The sequence below is a fragment of the Hordeum vulgare genome, chromosome 2H (genome assembly GCF_904849725.1).
Source record: "Hordeum vulgare subsp. vulgare chromosome 2H, MorexV3_pseudomolecules_assembly, whole genome shotgun sequence".
NCBI lineage: Eukaryota > Viridiplantae > Streptophyta > Magnoliopsida > Poales > Poaceae > Hordeum > Hordeum vulgare.
The window spans coordinates 324,644,212-324,660,140 of record NC_058519.1 but is presented as its reverse complement, the minus strand read 5'-3'; the positions used below and the strand labels follow the sequence as shown (position 1 = coordinate 324,660,140).

The window sequence follows — 15,929 nt, the reverse complement described above, 5'->3', positions numbered from 1 at the left end:
AACTTGCTGTAAAAATAGGGGTTTTATTTACCCTAGATGGCGCGCACGAAGAACAGAGAAGAGTAGTTGGGAGAAGCTCTTTCGGTGCGGGTCCAATGCGCCCTAACTTGGCAACACAGGACATTTACGGCGGCGGCGGATGAGGATGATCCGACTCCGGCGTGGTTTCAGCGACGGAAAAGTCGAGGCAGTGAAGCTCTTCTTCACCGGCGTTGAGACTTGCAGCGGTGGCGCTAGGGTTCGGAGCTTTCCTATAGAAGGAGAGCGATGGAATGAAGAAGTGTTTACCGAGGGGGATGGGGACATATTAATAGCCAGGAAGTTACTGTTGGCGCGAGGAAATCGGACCAAATAGCCCCTGCCTCAACGTCTCCGCAGGACACGTGTAGCTTACGAGCAAAGCGGTGGAGATCGTGGAGATCGTGGTTATCCGAACGAGGAAAGTGGGGTTCAGTTACTGTTCATTAAAAAAACATTTTTGAAGATATGAGGATTTTGTTACAAAATCATCAGCTGACAAGGACGCGGTGAGGATTTCGAACGAAGTTTCAAGTAGAACGCATATGAATAATTGAATAGAGTGGATGAGAATAGCGTAGAGGGAAGATAGGGTCCGATCACATCCACTTAGATGAAATATCAACTTGAAGAAATAGCTATAAGGGAATGTTGTTGAGGACTTCAAATCACAGTCTATCTAGGTAAACGAAAGTCATGAAGGGTTTTTAAAGAAAACGATTTTGAAGAACAACTAATTTGAAGAAAATAATTTTTTTGAAGAAATGAGACTTTGAAGAAATTCAACTTGAGGAATTTCACATTGGGCGGTGGCGTGACCCACCATATAAGAATGTCGATTACAGACGCCGCGTACTATTATCGTAGGGCCCTGAGAATCAATTTCTTCGTTGATTTCTTCACACTCAGAGTGATATTCTTCATCAGTTGAAGAAAATCGATTCATCGTGTGTTGCACATCTAAGTCATCAATTTTGAATAAGTGTTAGGATGTGTGCATGTTTTTACAAAACATTTGAAGATGCTAAGATATTTAGCTCACACCGCAACTTGCAAAACGTTTTCTCATCCAAGGGCTTAGTGAAGATATCTGCCAGTTGATCATCAGTCTTCACATGGTCGATGAGGATATTGCCCTTGAGGACATGGTCCCGAAGAAAATGATGACGAATCTGGATGTGCTTGGTCTTCGAGTGTTGTATTGGGTTGTATGCAATCTTGATTGCACTCTCATTGTCGCAGTAGAGAGGCACATTCTTCATGTTGATGCCGCAGTCCTTGCGGGTTTGCTTCATCCATAGCAATTGAGCACAACATGAACCAGCAACAATGTACTCAGCTTCGGCAGTGGAGAGTGATACACAGTTTTTCTTCTTTGAGGACCAGCAAACTAGTGATCTTCCGAGGAAATGGCATGTGCGAGAGGTTGACTTGCGATCCACACGGTCACCAGCATAGTCAGAATCAGAATACCCTACCAGATGAAGATTTGAGCCCTTGGGGTACCATAATCCTAGTGTTGGTGTGTGAGCTAAGTATCGAAGAATATGCTTCACAGCCTTATGGTGTGATTCCTTTGATTTTGCTTGAACACGTGCACACATGCAAACACTAAGCATTATATCTGGCCTAGATGCACATAAATACAATAAAGAGCCAATCATAGAGCGATATACCTGCTGATCAAATTCTTTACCATTTTCATCAGTGCAGAGGTGGCCGTTGGTAGGCATTGGAGTCTTGGCACCTTTGCATTCATCCATGTCGAATTTCCTCAGAACATCCTTGAGGTATTTATCCTGGGATATGAAGATTCCATTGCGTTGTTGACGAATTTGAAGACCTAAGAAGAATTTCAGCTCCCCTATCATAGACATCTGATATTCTTCACTCATCATGTAAGCAAATTCATTACTGTATCGTTTGTCAGTACAACCAAATATAATATCATCGACATATATATGAAACACAAATAGCTCATTATCATAGTATTTAGTGAAAAGATTTGGATCGAGTGAACCAGGTTTGAAGCCTTTCTTCATGAGGAATTCCTTCAATGTATCATACCACGCCCGACGGGCTTGCTTGAGACCATAGAGCGCCTTTTTGAGTCTGAAGACTTTGTATGGATTCTTTGGATCCTCAAAACCTGGGGGTTGAGCAACATATACTTCTTCCTCAAGCTTACCATTGAGGAATGCACTTTTCACATCCATTTGATATAAGATGATGTTATGATGATTAGCATAAGCAAGTAGTATTCGAATAGCTTCAAGTCTAGCAATAGGTGCAAAAGTTTCATCGAAATCTATTCCTTCAACCTTGGTGTAGCCTTGGGCTACAAGTCGTCCCTTATTCCTCACCACTTGGCCATCCTCATCTTGCTTGTTTCGTAAAATCCACTTGGTTCCGATGATATTGTGCTTGCAATGATCTGGTCATTTGACGAGATCCCATACGTCATTCAGCTTGAATTGAAGAAGTTCGTCTTGCATAGCTTGGATCCACTCCGGTTCCAGGAAAGCCTCAGCAACTTTTGAGGGTTCTGTGATAGATACAAAGAAGAAATGCCCACAAACGTTAACTAAGTGTGAAGCTTTTGAGCGAGTGAGAGGACCTGGTGCGTTGATGTCATTGAGGATTTTGTCAAGTTCCACTTCATTTGCAATCCTCGGATAAGGTGGTTGAGGATTTCGTCTGGGCTGAGGAAGTGGTTCTGGAGCAATTTCCTCAGGAGCACCTTCTTGATTTTCATCAGTGATGGGGATGGTTTCTTCATCAATTTCCTTAGTGGGAAGAATGTCTTCAGTAGGTTTGAGCTTTATTGCTTCCTCAGGAGACAACTTATCTGGATCAGAAGGCAATTGCTCTCTTTGCGAGCCATTAGTTTCATCGAACCGCACATCTATAGTCTCAACAACTTTGTTGTGATAGTTGTTGAAGACTCTGTAGGTGTGCGAGTCCTTTCCATAACCGAGCATAAAACCTTCATGTGCCTTAGGTGCAAATTTTGAGCTATGGTGAGGATCTCTAATCCAACACTTTGCACCGAAGACTTTGAAATAGCTTACATTGGGTTTCTTATCAGTGAGGAGTTCATATGACGTTTTCTTGAGGAATTTGTGAAGATATACCCTGTTGATGATATGGCATGCAGTGTTGATTGCCTCAGGCCAAAAGCGACGAGGAGTATGATATTCTTCAAGCATGGTTCTTGCCATCTCAACTAGAGTCTTGTTCTTCCTTTCGACGACACCTTTCTGTTGAGGAGTATAAGGAGCAGATAATTCGTGACTAATACCAACTTCATCAAGATAATCATCAAGACCAGTGTTTTTTAACTCTGTTCCATTATCACTCCTGATAGGTTTGATCTTGATGCCGACGTTCGTCGAGGCCCTTGAAGAGAATCGTTTGAAGATTTCCTGCACTTCAGTTTTATATAAGATGATATGCACCCATGTATATCTGGAATAATCATAAACTATGACGAAGCCATATAAATATGCTGCATTTGTTAGTGTGGCATAGTGAGTAGGTCCGAATAGATCCATGTGAAGCAATTCGAATGGACGAGTAGTGGTCATGATAGTCTTCGAGGGATGCTTGGATCTGGTCATTTTCCCAGATTCACATGCACCGCCGAGATGATCCTTGAGGAATTTGACTGATTCGATGCCGATGACATGCTTCTTCTTCGCAAGCGTGTGCAAATTCCTTATGCCTTCATGACCGAGTCTTCGATGCCACAACCATCCTTCTGAGGTTTTTGCTAGTAAGCAAGTGGCTGGTTGAGGACCTGTAGAGAAATCAACAATGTACAAATCCCCTCTTCTGACACCTTCGAAGACTTTGGATTTGTCAGATTCCATGATGAGAACACATCTATATCTACCAAAGATAACTACCATATCAAGATCACAAAGCATCGAGACTGACATGAGGTTAAAACCGAGGGATTCAACCAGCATCACTTTGTCCATATGTCTATCCTTGGAAATAGCTACTTTGCCAAGTCCCAATACCTTGCTTTTACCTTTGTCAGCATATGTGATTTGCTTCAGAGGTGATGAAGTTAGTGGCATATTCATCAGCAAGCTTTTATCACCATTCATGTGATGTGTGCAGCCACTATCAAGAACCCACTCAGTACTCTTGGGTTTGTCATCCTGTAGATGAATTAGTACAGCTTACCATCTCATATGCTTCAGACTTGAAGAATATGATATCAATTTCATCATATAGGAATTTCATCATAACAGAATTATAAGGACGTGTGAAATATTTCTATTTCATCAATATTAGCATGCATCCTATCAAGTATTTCCTCAGGTCTCCAGCAACTTCTTCAGATGATGATTTTCATCTGGAGACCTGACCTGCAGAAGTGATTAGTTCAATTTCTTCACCACCCACATCTGAAGGGGTGGTAAAGCATTCATCATCTTGTGAGCACCATATGAGAAAGGAGGCATTGAAGCTAATGCACTTCTCTTAGCAGTAGGGGGGTTAAAGTACTGATATGAATATGCAAAGAACTGGTTTGAGAATTTATGAACATAATGATTTGAAGAGTAACACTCATATTCAGATTCCTTGTAGTTTCCCTACATGTTAGAATCATTAGCACGGGTACGAGCATAGTTTTGACGAGTTGAGGATTTTGATCCTCTTGTAGACTTTGGTCCTCTTGAGGAATTTGATCTAGGGTTCAAATTCTTCATTGGTGGTGTCATGAGGACATTCACGTGAAGATTTTCAAGACAACTTTTGGGAACCCAGATTTTCCTCAAGGGAGGGCCGTTCCTCCAGTTAGTTCCAACATATCGAGCAAACACTTCACCAGATTGATTTTTGAACAGTTTATAGTTGGAGTCAAATGACTCATCTGAGGAAGAGGATAATTCACATAAAAACCAGTTAGATTGGATGGATCAAAAGGAGGCCGAGTAGCAGCAACCCATGAAGTTTTGGGATACTGCTCAGGTTTCCAATAAGATCCATCAGCATTCAATTTCCTCTCAAAGGCAATTCCTTCTTTCCTCGGGTTCCTGTTCAAGATCTGCTTTTTGAGCACATCACAAAGGGTTTGATGTCCTTTGAGACTTTTGTATATGCCTGTCACATACAATTCCTTCAGCCCTGCATTTTCATCAGTGACATTTGTGTTTTCCTCAAGTGAGGAATTTGACAGTACAGGAGCAGTTGAAGAATTGTAGCAATAGAAGCATCTGATGATTCTGGTGAAGAATTAGCAGTTTCACGTTCAATGCATTTAAGACATCGAGGAATGAATTCAGTTTGAGCAGTGTTGATCTGTTGAGCTAGTAATGAATCATTTTCCATACGAAGGTTATCATGAGAAACCCTCAACTTCTCTAGATGAAGCTTCCTTTGAAGAAATTCATAGGAAAGTTTCTCATGATCAGCGAGGAGTATGTCATGACGATCTTGAACATTATCAAATCTAGACTGAAGACTTTTCACATCTTCAGTGAGGATTTGGGTTAGATTCATTTCATCATTCAACAGATCATCGCTTCTATCTAGCAGTTTCTGAAGCTTTTCCAGGGCAGTTTGTTGTTTAGTGGCAATGATACCAAGTTTACTGTAACTGGGTTTTTTATAATCATCAGGTTCACAGTCACTTGAATCAGAGGAGGAAGCATCATTCGGTACCTTTGAACCTTTTGCCATGAAGCAATAGGTTGGAGCGAAGTCATCAGCATAGTCATCAGTGTGGATGGTGTTATCATCTTCTTCAAGGTTGAAGATTGACTTGCTGACGAAAGTGGTTGCAAGTGCAAGAGTGGCCTGTCCGGATTCTGAGTCTTCATGAGAACCCTCCTCTTCATCACATTCCTCTGATTCTGCCTCGGAATCCATTTCCTTGCCAATAAGTGCCCGAGCCTTTCTGAAACTAGTCTTCTTGTGCGATGAGGGCTTTGAAGATGAGGATTTTGAAGATTTCTTCTTCTTCTTCGAGTCATCAGAACTGTCATCCTTATATTTCTTCTTCTTTGATTCATTTCCCCAACGGGGACAATCAGCAATGTAGTGACCTGATTTCTTGCATTTGTGGCAGGTTCTTTTCTTGTAGTCCTCAGATGAAGATTCTGATTTCCTCACCTATCTTCTTGAAGATTACTGAACTAGCCACATCGTGTAAACCTCTGGAATTTCCTCACGAGCATTGCAAGCTCATGTCCAAATTCTTCAGGATCACCAATGCTATCATCTGAGGCTTCTTCTTCAGATGAGGAAATTGCTCTAGCCTTCAGTGCATGTGGTCTTGAATAGCTTGGTCCATATAGATATTTCTTTTCTTCTTGCTAGAATTCATGAGTATTGAGCCTTTCGAGTATATTAGCTGGATCAAGCATCTTGTAGTCTGGTCTTTCTTGAATCATCAGGACTAAAGTATCAAATGAAGAATCCAAAGATCTTAGCAGTTTCTTCACAACTTCGTGATCACTAATGTCTCGAGTTGCCAGTGCTTGCAGTTCATTTGATATGTTAGTGAGGCGATCAAAGGTATCTTGGCATCTTTCGTTGTCAAGCCTCTTGAAGCGATTGAAGAGATTGCAAAGAACATCAACACGAGACTCACGCTGGGTTGATACTCGTTCATTTACTTTGCATAGTCTCTCCCAAATAAGTGTCGCTGAGTCCAAAGCACTCACTCTTCCAAACTGGCCTGGGCTCAGATGGCCACATATGATATTTTTCGCTTGAGAATCAAGTTGCTTGAATTTCTTCACATCAGCAACAGTGATACTAGCAGAGATGATGGGGATACCATGTTCCACAATATACCAGAGATCATTCTCCATAGCTTGTAGATGCATCTGCATCATGGTCTTCCACAAGGGAAAGTTCTTTCCTTCGAAAGTAGGACATGCTGCAGTAACCTTAATCATGCCTGCAGTCGGCATAACTAACACTCCATGTGGTTAAACCAAAATCACACAGAACAAGGGAGTACCTTGCTCTGATACCAATTGAAAGTGCGTTATATCGACTAGAGGGGGGTGAATAAGAGATTTTTAGAATTTCATCACTGAGGAAATTCCTTTTGAGGAAATTCCTCACTGATGACTAACTTACAGCGGAAACAGTAAAGGATCAGGAGTGCAAAGTTTCACTACAGCAGTTTTTCAGTATGAGGAATGTGAAAACAGATTGCACAATAAGAAGGCACGCGGAAAACAGATGAGGATTAACTTGCGTAAAGAATTTGGGGTTGAGGAATTTCAGAGAAAGTCTTCAGAAAATTCTTCGAACATTGAAAGTGAAAATCATCAACACATAATCTGAGGAATATAAAGAGTTGAGGAATTAGAACCCATTTCACAGCAAAGACAGTAGTTGATGACCCAGTTCCAACTGTTGTGACAGTTGTACATCTGGTTTGCAGCGGCTTGGTATTGAAACCAAAAGACATACAGTCCCGGGACACACAGTCCCTACCGTATTATCCTTGCGCTAAGAACACACAGTCCTCGCCCAAAACTTGTGGTAAGTCTTCAGGGCAGACTTCCAAACCCTCACAAACTTGGTCACCCGACGATCCACAATTGACTGCTGGATTGCTCTAGACCATGACGCCTAACTGTATGGAGGATGCACAGTCCTCAAAGGTAAAAGGCTTCAGTCCCACACAGGAACAACTTCTTCAGCGATGCTCAATCACTTGGTTTTCGGTTTGTGGTTTGGTGTTTGGGGTATTTCCTCACTGATGAATAACTCTCGAAGACTCTGAGGAATTTGGGACCCTCTTATGACAAGTGTCAGTTTCTAACGGAGCAGCCAACCAGCTAATGGTTGTGGGGTCGGCTATTTATAGCCTGGGAGCATCTCGACATGACTTGACACTAATGGCCTTAAATAATATGACCGTTGGTGTGGATAAGACCAATGATGTGGCGTGGCTATCGAGACGGTTGGGGCCCTCAACTATGAGAGTCCTCATGTCACTCACATTCCTCACTTGAGGCTTTTGGTAGGATTAGGCTTGGGTTGAGCATCAGGAGGAAATTCATTCCAATGTGTTACCACGACCCCCTTTAACAGTACGGTGTTCCTATTACTCAAGTGTGAAGAAAACAAAACAGAAAGAGTAAATCTTCATGCTTCAAAGTCTTCAGAATGATTTTCTTCAGGACACACCGAATTCCTCAATTTCAATATCTTCATGAGGAATATCAATTTCATCGCAAATTCTCCGCGATTCCAATCTTCAGCTTCAGACCAATTTCTTCAACCGAAGATGTACATTTTTAGGGGTCGATATGCATCGAATATTTCAAACTCCTCAGCGACTAATAGGTCCTGTGTACACTCATGAACACATTAGATACTTAACCTATGAGTATTCAAACCACCAAAATCACTAAGGGGCACTAGATGCACTTACAAAGTCAAGCCGCCAAGCATCCGGAAAGTGCAAGAGAATAATCTTACAAGATGAGAGTCGAATCACTACTAGGAAAAGGTCTGCTAGTGGCGCACCTGTTTTGGCTACTAATGGCGCACTACAGGTGCGCCACTAGCATCACGCCATTAGAATTTTTTACTAATGGCGCACCACAGGTGCGCCATTAGTATTTGGTATACTAATGGCGCACCAGGCAGTGCTCCATTAGTATAGCTCATGGTGCGCCATTAGTATGCCTCCTAGGGGGCCATATTTACCCATGTGCTGTGGCTTACTAATGGCGCACTAGTTGACGATGCGCCACTAGTGTGCTTTTTGCAGTGCGCCACTAAAGTGTTGAGTGGTGCGCCACTAGTATGAATATTAGGTATTTTTTTTCTTTTGTGATATTTCCACAGGTTACAAAACATATTACTACACAGGTACACCATATCTACGCCAACATATAGTCTATCAAGGTACACCATACCTATGCGGACATATATTTACTTTTTCGATAGTTAAATTGTTGGTAAAATGATGTGCAGTCAAAACAATATATACTACGAGCTCTAAAAATATTCAATTATTATCCTCACACCCACAAGAAGGTTCAAGATAAACACATATTACACCATAATGAAAATATGTTTATAAACATGCAGATACATTGAACGCAGGTTGACAAACAAATTAACCTAGAGAAAGCATAGTTTTGACCATCTTAACAATCATCTAGAACACACAAGTCACAAAAAGATAAGGACTATTGGTTACTATGAGAGACTTCAGATGGTCCAGAACACACAAGTTTGTATCTACATGCACAAAGTGCAAGCTCCAAAACATTCGAAACACCAAATGGTCTACAAGACAATAAGGTCCATGATTACAGGTTGTTTGGTCCATAAACGCTAGAGAGTCATCATGTCCATGTGCATCAATAGGTTGAGTACCTGAAAACATTTTGCACAAATTTGTCAAGAAAGTGGAACCAGATCAAGTTGTTAAAATCTCATATGCGTATTAAAAATATTCAGTCAAAAGATTATCATGATATCATAGTTAACAATATAGTTTCTATAAAAGTTATAATCATCTCACATGCTATTATATAGAACTATGTTCCAGTGCTTGTAGTTTTATCAACAACTAGATGACTCATTGCGCCAATGGTGCAAAGGCTGAGTGTAAGACAATTATTGGAAGAGTGTTCATTAACATATTGTTGTTCGAAAACCACAGCTTATGATACTATATACAGCAAGAAGGATTGTCATGTTTCTTTTACATAAGATCGAAAATGATGCACTAAATCATGTAGGAAAGGATTCTTGTGATCTGTTTAGATTGGATAGAAAATCATGTAGAGGCTTTTCGACGTGCACTTGAAGAGAAAATCATATACTTCTTTTATCATGGCCATTTCAAAAGCATACCACACAGCAGTCTAAGCAGCAAATAACCGATAGATAAATGCATAGGATGGTCTTAGGGGATTACATAAGATCTAAAAGGATGATAAACGCAGAATTCTTGGTAGGCATTTATACTAACATTAAGTTGTATAACAAGGGGCTTATGCAACTTGCTTATATTGAGTAGACGATCAGGCGCAGTCCTTGGAAGTGCATTTGAAGGCGAAAGTATATGCTTGCCCTATTTCATGTGTGCCTCACGGAAGAAGTTGCTCCAGCCTGTAGTGATGGTGGCCTTTTGTCAACACCCTTGATAAAGCGGGATGTGACAGCGGTAGTTCCATCTCGAGTAGTGATTGTCAGCTCACCACGGTCAGGATCCATGTGTGGGAAAAGGGAACCCGTAGAAAAGGGAACGCTATTGTACTGAAAATAATAGTTACGATTAGTTACTGTATCATTTTATACCATGCTATTGTATGAAATTGGACAGAGTAATTGTAAAGGATTATCATTCTTTTGCCATCTGTTGCAAATGTTTCTATCATGTGGCACACGTAGTAGTGATCACGTGTGGTGCTGTTGCGGATGATCTTTTGCAGTCTACAAACATTATGGTTGTAGAGCTTAACTGTGTTGCCCACACAATGTGGTGACTAAACTCATCTAAGTAGTGGATACAAGGCTCACCTATGTTAAATTGTATAAAGTTATATCTTTTAGCAGTTTTGGCAATGGCAGCCACTGTTTAGATTTATGGTATCAATAACCATTTTATGTGCACAAAGATAATTTCATTATTGGCCAAAGAGAAAACAAATATGTTTAAAATAGCATCCAGTATGACATGAACCGTTTTGAATAACCTCGAGGCAAATATATCTAAACAAACAACATCCACCTTGATGACCTGATGCATAAGAAATGGCCTCTCAGAAACCATATCCATTCACACCAAATCCGTGTCACCTAATCTTTTTCTCACTTTTTACTTCAAACCAACACCGAAAACAATAATAGTCTAAAGCAAAATTAAATCAGACTCATTTGTTCATCGACAGAGAAGTAAATAATTGACCTAATACTAAATCTAACTAAAAGGACTAACTGTAATTAATTGTCTAGGCTTCTCATCGAAAGAAAGCCCTGCATAAGAAGAATACCTTGCAAAAACTTGGGATTAATCAGGTAGATCTAAAACAAAACATGTCCTCATCTCCTCCCGCAGTCCTACTCCAACCCCTCGTGTATCTCGGCACCTCCTTACATTAAGACTACGCATTGCCTAAATAAGCATTTATATCACATACTGAATTAAGAATAAAAAGGACAAAAAAGGAAAAGGGAAGGTGATGTACATGAATGGACTCACCTACATGATTGTCGGTAGACCTTAATGGAGGTTGCTTGTTTACTTTTAAATTGAAGAATGACCATCATCACACCACACATATAACTAAAAAAAATCAGAATCAATACGCTTCAGCCTGTGCATTATATCCAGCATTAAACGGAAGAGAGGGCCATGAAGAAACACAATAAAGGCAAATTAAATAGGAGAGGTTCTACTCTATGTGCATGGACAGTAAACGCAGTTCGAAAAACACAACATGCTGCAAAGTTCGTAACTAATGTCATACTGAAAGGCAGCACTATTCCATCAGAACAAATCAGTACGGTGTGTATGAGAAAAATTGAAAGGATGCAACTTTCATAACTAATGTTTAATATGACAAAGAACAGTTGGATCAAATCAAATAAATTTCAAGGTACTTACGTAGAAGCTTAAAAGTAATATGAGTGTTTAATTCATGCAATGACACTTGGACAGTGAACATAGCTTGCAACGCTAACACACCGCAAATTTCACTTGTTATCTGCCTCCTATAAGAGAGTAAATGAGAAATATGCATTGAATATTTGGGAAGAGAGAGCCGTATTCCTTTTTTCTGTGTGCATTAGTACATTTTTCTATACATAATGGTCTGTAGTTCTCGCAATGAAGCAAAAGTGAGAAAATAACACAATGGAAGAAGCAGATAGGCTACCACCTATGATTTTTTGGGTGTGGCTATTGTCAAAAAGGTTTTTTAAAATCATGTAGCTTTGACATTCAGTTGTTTTAGCGATGCCCAAAGTATATGATATAAAGTTTTGTGAATATCCAGTCCAACCCTGCAAGCATTTTTAGGAACATGAGTTAGCTCCAAATGACATAATTTGATAAGGGATCTTACAATACTCAAGTAATTAATTTACATGGTTTCCAAAATCGTGGGGTATTTCTAAAATACAGTCAATTAGAGCAGCTCACAGGCATCAATAACATCTATGTGTTGGCATCAGAAGCTATTTTTTAATGGGCAAAAAAATCACATGGACAAAGAAAAGCTATTTTCATACGGTAATGTAGAAGTTCTTATGAGAGGAGGCCACAGAAGATTGGGCGTGTACATTCAAGCCAAGAGAAGTAACAGAAATACAGGAATATGTTCATGTGAAATTCATGGCAGACACATAGATGATTAAATATGCCAAAGGCAGAAATAGATAGTAAACATCATAATATGCGTGCATGGATAAAGGTGAACTAATTTGAGAGTGGCATTCCATGAAAAATAGACAAACCAGAGGTGCAGTAAATGAGGCTCGAATTCCATTACCAAATCAGCATACAAACGTAGAGAGGTTCTCTCACGTTAGAGAAACCAAACAAAGGTGCAGCAAAGGGAAACCGGCGAGGAACCTGCAACAAAAAAACAGATGATTGCTAGACGGTACCTCTGAAGGTTTGATGGCATTGTTGGAAATAAATAATCCACATGAGCACAACCAAGTTGATTTGCGTATAATATTCAAGAATAGAGTATTTACTCATTATCCATTAGCTTCAGAATCATCTTAATAAATATTCAAAATAAATCCTGGTAGGCAAACGATTTTAAGATTCAACATCGTTGTGTTGAGGCCAATAGGATATGAACATTCCAATAATTTTTGGGAAATGGAAGATCAATGACTAAATTGACCAAACAAATAGTAGCCAGACAGGAACACGATTCCAAGAAAACACCAAGCTGTAGAAATTCCTTGGATAATAACATAAGATACTGATTTGTTGCTGGGTATTGTCAAGGTAAAGTTAGATAGCAGTTAAATTCAAGTGCAGGAACTAAAGTAAAGCATTTACCTGAACTCCCTTTAGATTATCGGCCAGGTTTTCTCCTAATGGATCACCAGTTCACCACTAAGAAGAGAAAGTGTAGATAAACCATCCAGCCTCAACATATCAAATAGGATGGGTGCATGGGTTGTGCATGGGGTGCAATATATTTGAAAATATTAGCAGCGAGATGTTAAGCTCAACCGTTCTATATTATACAGCTGTAGAGAGAAAAATAAGTTAGTTTTACATGAGCGCCGAGGAGGATAACTCGTCCACGAGATATCCTGATGGCAACACCTACAGTACAATGCATTGCCGCTTTAATTTCCTCACAAACAAACAAATAACCTAAGAGCTAGCTCCAACAGATTTATACTATGAAGAAAGTACACACACAAACTTCCTACTAACATCATTTGCAAAGACATGGACATCTACATCAGGTTTAGCATGACATTGAGTTAAACAAAGGTAACAAGTTAATTTCCAAACCAATATAACATCTCAGATATACACACTAAATCTAAACCAACTGTTAATCACACAAAAATTAGGAGCCAGTAACAAGGATGTCGACCATATTATCTGCAGTGGCAACTCACAAGAGTCGGGGACACCTGTGCTAACAAGTTGAGAGGGGATTCCTCATGAACTTGAGGAACTTGCTCTCCTATCACAGACATCACACATGCATAAAAAATAAACGAAGAAGCTTCCATGAGTGGCAAAGTGCTGGTAACAACAGTGAATGTAGAGTAGAAGCAAAACCAAACCTCCTTATATCCTAGGGCCGAAGATTTGGAGGGCTGCATCTCAGGTTCTCAAATAGAGAACAAAGCAAGTAGATACCAATCCAACCCAATCAATCCTCCCGCAGCAGAGAAGGAGCTGCCCGAACCCGAAGACAAATCAGAGGAACAAATCCAATAGAGGGACAAACACATGGAGGATAAGAGGGACGAGGGGGCACCTTGACGAGCTACGTGGCATCGGTGTCCCGAGAAGAAGCACACGGCTCCCTTGACGCGAACGCGAGGATCTTGTCGAGCAGGGCCGCCGCCTGGATCATCTCTCCCCGTCGTCGTCCTCTCCTTCGCTGCCACAAGAAACCTCTCGCCTTTTTCCATTCCCCTCCGTTGGTCCGTGTCGCCGGCCTCCTCCGCCATTCGCCCAAGCTCCGCCATCTTCGCCTCGAACCGCCACCCGATCCAGCACGAGGGTCAGGGAGGAGAGAGAGGGCACGGAGGGGGAGCACCTGCATTTGAATGGGAGGTTGACCTCGTCGACGAGGAGGTCAGGAGAGGTGGCATCCTCCCCACCGATCATGGTCCTGTGAGGCGACATGCAGATCTCCTCATGGTCTGCCCAAAGCGAAGGGGGAAGGGGATGTGCGGATGTGGATGCGGCGGCTAGCGTTTACCTTGAGGTCGAGGGGCTCCCCGCCGCGCTTGAAGTAGACCTTGACGAGGAGGAGGCCCTCGGCGTGCTTGCAGAGGACGGACTTGAGGACGCGCCGCGGCCGACGAGGTCGAGCAGCACGAGGTTGTAGGTGGAGGGCAGGTCGTGCAGGTAGTACTCCGTCGCCGACGCGTGCGTCGTCCGCGCGATCTTGTTCCTCATAAGAGTCAGCCCCCTCTTCTCCCCGCCCGCGCCGTCGCCGCGGGGGAGGGGCTCCGCCGCTCGCCGGCGCGGGGGTTTTGCTTCTGGGGCGGGTTCCAGAAGCTGAATTCAGCTCTGGGTTGGATTGGTAGGAAGGAGGACGAGGATCTCAATGAGGTGCGCCATTAGTAGTTTTGCAATAAAAATTATAGTAGTGGCACACTGGGTGAGTGGTGCGTCATTACTAGTTAAACTAGTAATGGCGCACTCTGCCCGGTGCGCCATTAGTACTTTTGGAAAAAAAAGTTTGTTAGTAATGGCGCACCGAGTGTGTGGTCCGCAATTAGTGTCCATCACACTAATGGCGCACCTGCACATGGTGCGCCACTGCTATATAGTAGTGGCGCACTACTTGTCTGGTGCGTCATTAGTGTCTATATTATCTATAGCCCTTTTCCTAGTAGTGAATAAAGGATACATCTATTCATTCATTTGTTTGGATACATTTGATTCCACTTACAAAGTGTTATTGTCCTAACCTAAAGACTCTGTCTTTTGACGAGGGATGACCTATGCGAAGGAGTGAAGTTCAAAAAGACAAAAAGCGGGCCAACCCCCGCTGCAACCCAGACTGGTCCCTCTTGGACCAGCATTGCGCAGTGGAGAATAACACCGGAGGACAGGACGGCCGGAGGAGACGAAGGGGCCGGAGCCAATGGTCGCACCACCTCGAAGACGAGGGGTCAATGCGGGCTCCAACAAGGTGCCCACGCTAGGCAGGGGCAGGGCGTGAGCGGGCCCCGGCGGCAAGGTCAACAGTCAGTCGGAGCTCGGGGAGTCGTACTCCGACTTGACCCCCCGGGATCCCGACCTACAAAGAGCGCCACTACTGCCGCTATCCCCCTAGCTCATCGCTATCGCTCGAGCAGGGACACTCGGCACCGCCCGAGCCCTCTTCGCAGCAGCCGAGATGCACACGTGTGCGCCCGTACAACTTCATGGATAGCATATTAATCTCCGCTAGCTTAAAGCAGAGGTTATGCCCATCCTCGAGGCTATGGGCGCGGGCGAAGGCTTTCCAACGCCGCCCAAGACCGGGGGCTTGGCAGCCTCCATCGCCCTAGTGAATGCGTGGGGGAGGTGCAGATGACCCCGCGGAGCGCCGTGCAACTCCACGACGAACTCCCGCACCGTTTCGTCCGAGTTCCCGACAAGCCCAGAGGAAGGTGGAGACACTGGAGTAGCACTCCGCCTCCGTCGACCACGTCCTCGTCGTCCTCGACCCCTCGAGCCTCTCCCACCACGGTCGACG

At 42.5% G+C, this 15,929-nt stretch overlaps 1 long non-coding RNA gene across 18 annotated transcripts; it reads right to left on the bottom strand.

The window, feature by feature from the left end:
• Nucleotides 1-9,046: 9,046 nt before the first annotated feature.
• Nucleotides 9,047-14,314, bottom strand: LOC123426182. Of its 18 annotated transcripts, none has more exons than XR_006622082.1 (10): nucleotides 13,989-14,314; nucleotides 13,792-13,906; nucleotides 13,621-13,688; nucleotides 13,043-13,236; nucleotides 12,516-12,598; nucleotides 11,904-12,027; nucleotides 11,225-11,308; nucleotides 11,016-11,137; nucleotides 9,992-10,278; nucleotides 9,047-9,390 (listed from the first exon to the last, which is right to left on the bottom strand). It is a non-coding gene; the product is annotated as an uncharacterized LOC123426182 (long non-coding RNA). The 18 variants fall into 18 exon arrangements; XR_006622091.1 differs by having other exon boundaries at nucleotides 13,043-13,099; XR_006622086.1 differs by having other exon boundaries at nucleotides 13,636-13,688.
• Between the last annotated feature and the right edge of the window lie 1,615 nt (nucleotides 14,315-15,929).